Below are 5,868 nucleotides of genomic sequence, written 5' to 3'. Positions count from 1 at the left end.
ATTTAAGTCAATTTTTTTGTTTTTTTTGTTTTTAAAGTTTTACTTTTCAAAAAGCCTATTATCGTAATTTTTTTTTTGTAGTCCTTACAATAATTTTCAAATTTTTTAAAACTTTTTAATTAATTACTTTTAGGTCCTAATCTTATTTATTTATGTCAATTTTTTTGTTTTTTGTTTTTAAAGTCTCTTTTCAAAAGCTATCAAACCTCCTACCTCATTTTTCACGTTCTTTGATTTTCCGATTGGTGCTCTATATCCGCATTTGAGCCCAATTAATCCGTATAATTCGCACCGCATCGCGCCTATTCGGGGGGAGCGCTTCCTCCAAAGATTTTTTTTTTCATATCCATGTTCGAACCCCTAATCCCTGATTAAGAGAGAAGCAGCTCCATCTGCTGCACAAGTTAAATTATGTATTTGTCTTAAAAGTTCATTAACTATGTATAGATTATTTATTTAGAACTAAATAACTTCAGAAAATTAGGATACATAAGTTATAATTTCATCAAAATGGAAGTTAAAATATTAAAGAGTGGAATGAAAATTTTGCTTTTATATAACTACCCACTTGTGACTACAATGGGTATATATTGTTGTTGTTGTTGTTGTACACTTGTACTAACACAAATTATATTTCTTTAGTTAAAATATCTGCTTTTATATTTTGAGTTTGGGCAAGACGCACGGGCCTCACATAACTAGTTAGTGTATAAGGACTATGCTTTGCTACCGTTTTACATTCCTTTTATAGTGTTTTAGGTTCTTGATGTAACACCTCATATCGTAGCATTAGGATGTGTAAGACCCCGTACGTTCGGACCGTTGAAAACGATATATATAAGTATATGTATATTTTTAATATGGTATATATTCTCTTTTAAATGAGATTTTAGTTTTTAAAAAAAAAATATTTTCTCATGAGAAAAAACACTTTTTTTCAATATGAGAATTAATTGTACAAAAATTTATACCCGTGAGATTAGAGTGAGATCAGTGTTTTAATCTTTATGAAATATTAGTATATGTCTTAATTTTATACTTATGATATATTAATAATATAAGTGGAATTTTATAAGTGGTTAATTAAGAAAATATATTTTGATATCATATTAAAGTCTTGCATGTATAGTTAAGTAGTTATATAGAGTTGATGTATATATGTGGCATAAATATAGTACTCCCACCGCCACTATGGCCAAGTGGGAGATTAACATTAAAAATTCTCTCTTAAATATATTATGTTGGACAATTTGTTTTAGGGGGAAAAGGGTCGTTCGAGCAACTTCTTCACTTGGACAATTATTTCTTTCGTCAACGGTTTTTCAAAAACCGATTGAACCGACTGAACCGATTTTTTAGGTTCTTTTTAATAAAATCGAAGGTTTTAAGATAAATTGATAACCGTACCGAATAATTAGGGTGAGTTTTTTATTGTATAAAAGATACCGAAAAAATACAGAACCGAACCAAACCAAACCGAATCGAATAAATACATATTTTATATATCATAGTTTATAATACATAGCCTTAGATATTTTGTCCTTGGGATGAATTTAAATGGAGAGGGCTATAACTAAAACTTAAACCTACTCGTCGACCCTATTGAAACAAAATACATAAAGTCTCTAACACTACTGTAAGATAATATCATCAACTGCTCCAAAAGAAGAAAAGGTTTGGTTTCTACTCCTCTTCTTTTTGTTTATATTTTTTCTAAATTTTTAAAGTTCTTATTCCAATTAGCAATGGTAGTAACTACATATAACTTCATATTGTAAATTCTTTAACTAATTTTTTTAGTATAATTACTCTTTCTCCACTGCCACCGGAACCTATATGACAGTTAATTTATATAGTTCTACTTTTCAATAATTTCTTATGATAAAAATAATCTTTAAACACTAATTATCATGTCTTGATACAATCGTTGGTTTGCTGCCTTGCTACCTGCAAGATCCATCAATCCATTGTATAGTTCTAGTTTTTAATAATTTTAATATTCTTTTAGAAGCAACGAATATACGTATTTATCGTGTAGTGTGTTCCGTATAAGACCGTTTGGACGTGGCTTAAAAAAGCCTATAAGTCGCTTTTTTAGATAAGCTAAGCCAAACGGAGCCAATTATTTTTTTGGGCTTATTTTAAGCACAAAATGGCTTTAAGCCGGCCAGCCAAACACTCAAAAAAGCTGAAAACAGCTTATAAGCCAATCCAAACGGGCTCTAAGTTATAAGTAGATGTCGTTGTATTTGTGAGCATCAATAATGTAGTGTTTTTAGTTTGTTTCTCCCATAACTTTTTAATCCTTGTTTTTTGTATTGCATTAGGTGACTTTTTAATAAATACCGAAACGTATCGATACCGAAGAAAAACCGATCTCATTGGGACGGTTTCCAAAAGTTTAATTTTGGTTATATATAGTAAAGTAACTGAAAAATTGGTGGTACAAATTTTTGCAAAAAACTGACCGAACCGAACCATTGACACCCCTAACTATGGGAGTTCATACCTTCAATTGAGAATTAATATAATTTTTTATTACTAAAATGTTGGCAGTAACGTATCGTTCCAGAATTCTGCAACTTTACTTCACAATTAATCTCAAGAAAATCAAAGAGAATCTGGGTAGTCGCTTGTTCTTGTAGGCTCGGGGCAGAGCGGTATGGTTCCGACACCGCGAGTAGATGTTTGGAATTAAAGGTATGTAAGGCCTTTCCCTTTCCTTTCTTTTGGCACAGATCCAACAAAACTAACGTAATGCATGTCCCTCATAAAAAGGAACTTTATTCTAATAGAGGTAAGATTCATGTTCTTCCTTCCTTTATGTGTTACTTGTTCCATGCTACATAAGATCTGTAGTATTTCATTTAGCTACATGTTGTTGATGATGGATACATAACGCATTCGAAGGTTTACCGACCTTACGTCACTCCGAAAGATTCATATGTATATATATATATATATTACTACACCGAGCAACGCTATAGTCGGTCGGGTACGGCACCTATTGTGCACACCACTGCAGTTGAGGACGTTATGATGATGTTAGCTCAATGATGATACAGCTCCATAGAGTGGCTTTTATATATGTGTGTGTGTGTGTGTGTGTGTGTGTGTGTTTAAACCAATACATGCATGCCACATGTTCTCAGTAGCGTTCAGAGTTTCAAGTTGCTACTTTTTTACTCCTCTTTACTTTATTGCTTTTACGTACATGTATTTGTCTTACATACTCGGTACATTTATCTGTACTGACGTACTTTGCTAGGATGTTGTGTTTCGTGCCCGCATGTTTAGATAGTCAGTTAGAAGGATCCTCTCGGTACGCGGCTCCAGCTCAGCGTAAGGGTCACACTCTGCTCTTCCCGGAGTTCCTATAGAGGTCGGTATGCTAGGTGACTCTCGAGTATATGTACATTGCATTATGGGGTATGTCGGGGTCCTGTTGCGACCTTCTTATGACTCATGCTACTCCTAGAGGCTTGTAGACATGTGTAGTAGTTTGTGTGGCCATGTCGGCCTTATGTTCCAGTGTGTTTAATCCATGGTGGCCTCGTCACCCCTGTTATGTGTGTGTATTATGTTCTTGGGTTTTGTTGTTTGCAGGAGCATCTTCCCTTTTATTTGACTATCACGTGACGGCCTAGTCAGCCCATGGCACACTTTAGTTGAGTAGTATGTAATGTACGATGGTGCTCGGCAAGGCCGATCTCACCCTTCCAGTTGGGGGGTGACATTTAAAATGTCAAATACGTGAATGATTTCTTAAAGTTGTCATCCATTTTTTATTTTGACACTTCAACTAAGATTTGTACATATTAAACATTCATATTTAAATAATATTTCCGCACCATACAAATCTATGGCTTCTAAAAGAACAAATGTTGAAGGGCTTCTACTTTTTAGTTCAAAACGCAATACGAGAAGGCGAGAAAAAGGGGTACAAAATGTGAAACAATATGTTTCTTTTGTATTTTTATCTATCATGTGATATATTTGTGTTTACCCCGAAATTGGGTAATCAATTGAATTTATGAATGAGGTATACGATATGTGGATAGCTTATTCCATTTTTTGGTTTGTGTGGGATATATAAATGGGTTCGTATGCAGTGATATATATATATATATATGCGTTGATGATTAGAATAAAGATAGAGTTTTATGATTAAGCCAACTATATTGGATGAATAAGTATAAAACGTCACTGATCCGGACCAAAAGAGAGAGAGCTTCAATATATATATTTTGAATTACAATGTTCTTGATCTTGAAGGAGCTAACCTTTCAAAGTAGTAAAGTGCCTCCTATTTATAGTTTTGCCTTATGGGCCTTGTGTATAACATAAAGCCTTTTTTGAATAAAGTAAACCATAAAAGGATAAGGTTGGGCCGTACGGTCTGACACCCGTGACTTCGTTGTTGGGTACAACGTGACGCAATGATGTTGACGCGCGTGGCGATTCAGAATCGCTAACCCAAGCAACTACGTCACGAACAACTTAGTCATGCTGAAACCGGACCAACGGCCATGACTAATTTGGACACGAAAAAACCGGACTAACGGTCACGACAAACCCGATCATGCTCGACCGGATTGGCTGTAATGCGGAGTTTGGTCCGGAGATATCGGACCGAACAGATTTGTTTCTCTTTTCGTATCAGCCGTATCCGGTGCAATTTCACCAGTTTTAAATGAAGACCCGGTGATCAAGCCTGTCTCTTCTTATCTCCGGTACCCGGTCTCACCGGTCTTACATATATCCGGTTTTTACCATATACAGGATAGTCCCCACACTTTCTGAACTGCAGTTTTACCGGAGTAAAGGGAAGTGGATGAGACACACAAAACCGGCGGCTCTACAGGTCCTTCTTATCCTTTCGTTTTGGCGGAAACAGTTAAGTCACGTCTTTCTGCCATCCGCTACGTGTCAAATCCCGAACGGTTGCCTTTGGTAACCGCCATAATGCACGTCATTTCAAATCACGTCCCATTAATTGTGGGAGACGTGGCATCCCCCGGTTGGTTGGCCTCTGTAACCGTCGGTTTTCCATGCCTATATAAGGCTTTTAACCCTTTTATTTCTCTATTTTACTTCTTCACTTTCTTCTTCTCCACTTCTAATCATCTTCACCTCATGTCTTTTGCTGATTTCAACTGTCTTCTCCCCTCAATTCGTTGCTTATATTGATTGTAAGAAAACCAAACTTTGCCAACTTTTTCATTTGCTGTTCTCCTATCGAAAGTGTTGTTTTGCTTTTTTTCTCACTTTGCCATTTTGAATTTTTTCAACTGCTCCTTCACTCTTTCTAATTTTACTTGTTCCTTCTTCCCTTTTCGAATTCACCAATCTCCTTTTCCCTATCTTCCAAATGTCTGCCAACACCGAAACCACCTCCCAGGATATTCCCTCGGTTTCTTCTCAAGGAGTCGAGCCGACTTCTCAACCCAAGGGAAAAACCGTCGTTGAGCCCACCGCTTTAGATATAGTACCATCCAAACCCAACTTCAACAAAGAATTTGTCCGAGAAGCTTCCTCTCAATAATGTGGGTATGACGTAAGGCGATATCCCTCGTCTATCACCGAGGATAAACTTGATCAAGTTCGGCCGATTGCGGATGGGATAACCGTCCTAAGGGGCAAGTTTGCCCTCTCGGTGCCCGACGAATCTATTACCGACCACAAGGAAGGCTTCGTCCGTTTATACCTATCCTTTTACGCTCAAGCTCGACCCCCAATCGACCCGGCATTTCGGAGACGGCCCGGACATCTAACGTAACCCCGTCTCCGCTCCATTAACAATGTAAAAAAGGGAATTTACGAGCAATCTCATCCTTTTATTCCCCGAGGCATTCCCGGGGGGATAAA

The sequence above is a fragment of the Lycium ferocissimum genome, chromosome 9 (assembly GCF_029784015.1).
Source record: "Lycium ferocissimum isolate CSIRO_LF1 chromosome 9, AGI_CSIRO_Lferr_CH_V1, whole genome shotgun sequence".
Taxonomy (NCBI): domain Eukaryota; kingdom Viridiplantae; phylum Streptophyta; class Magnoliopsida; order Solanales; family Solanaceae; genus Lycium; species Lycium ferocissimum.
The sequence above is the reverse complement of the archived record's forward strand: the minus strand, read 5'-3'. Positions refer to the sequence as shown.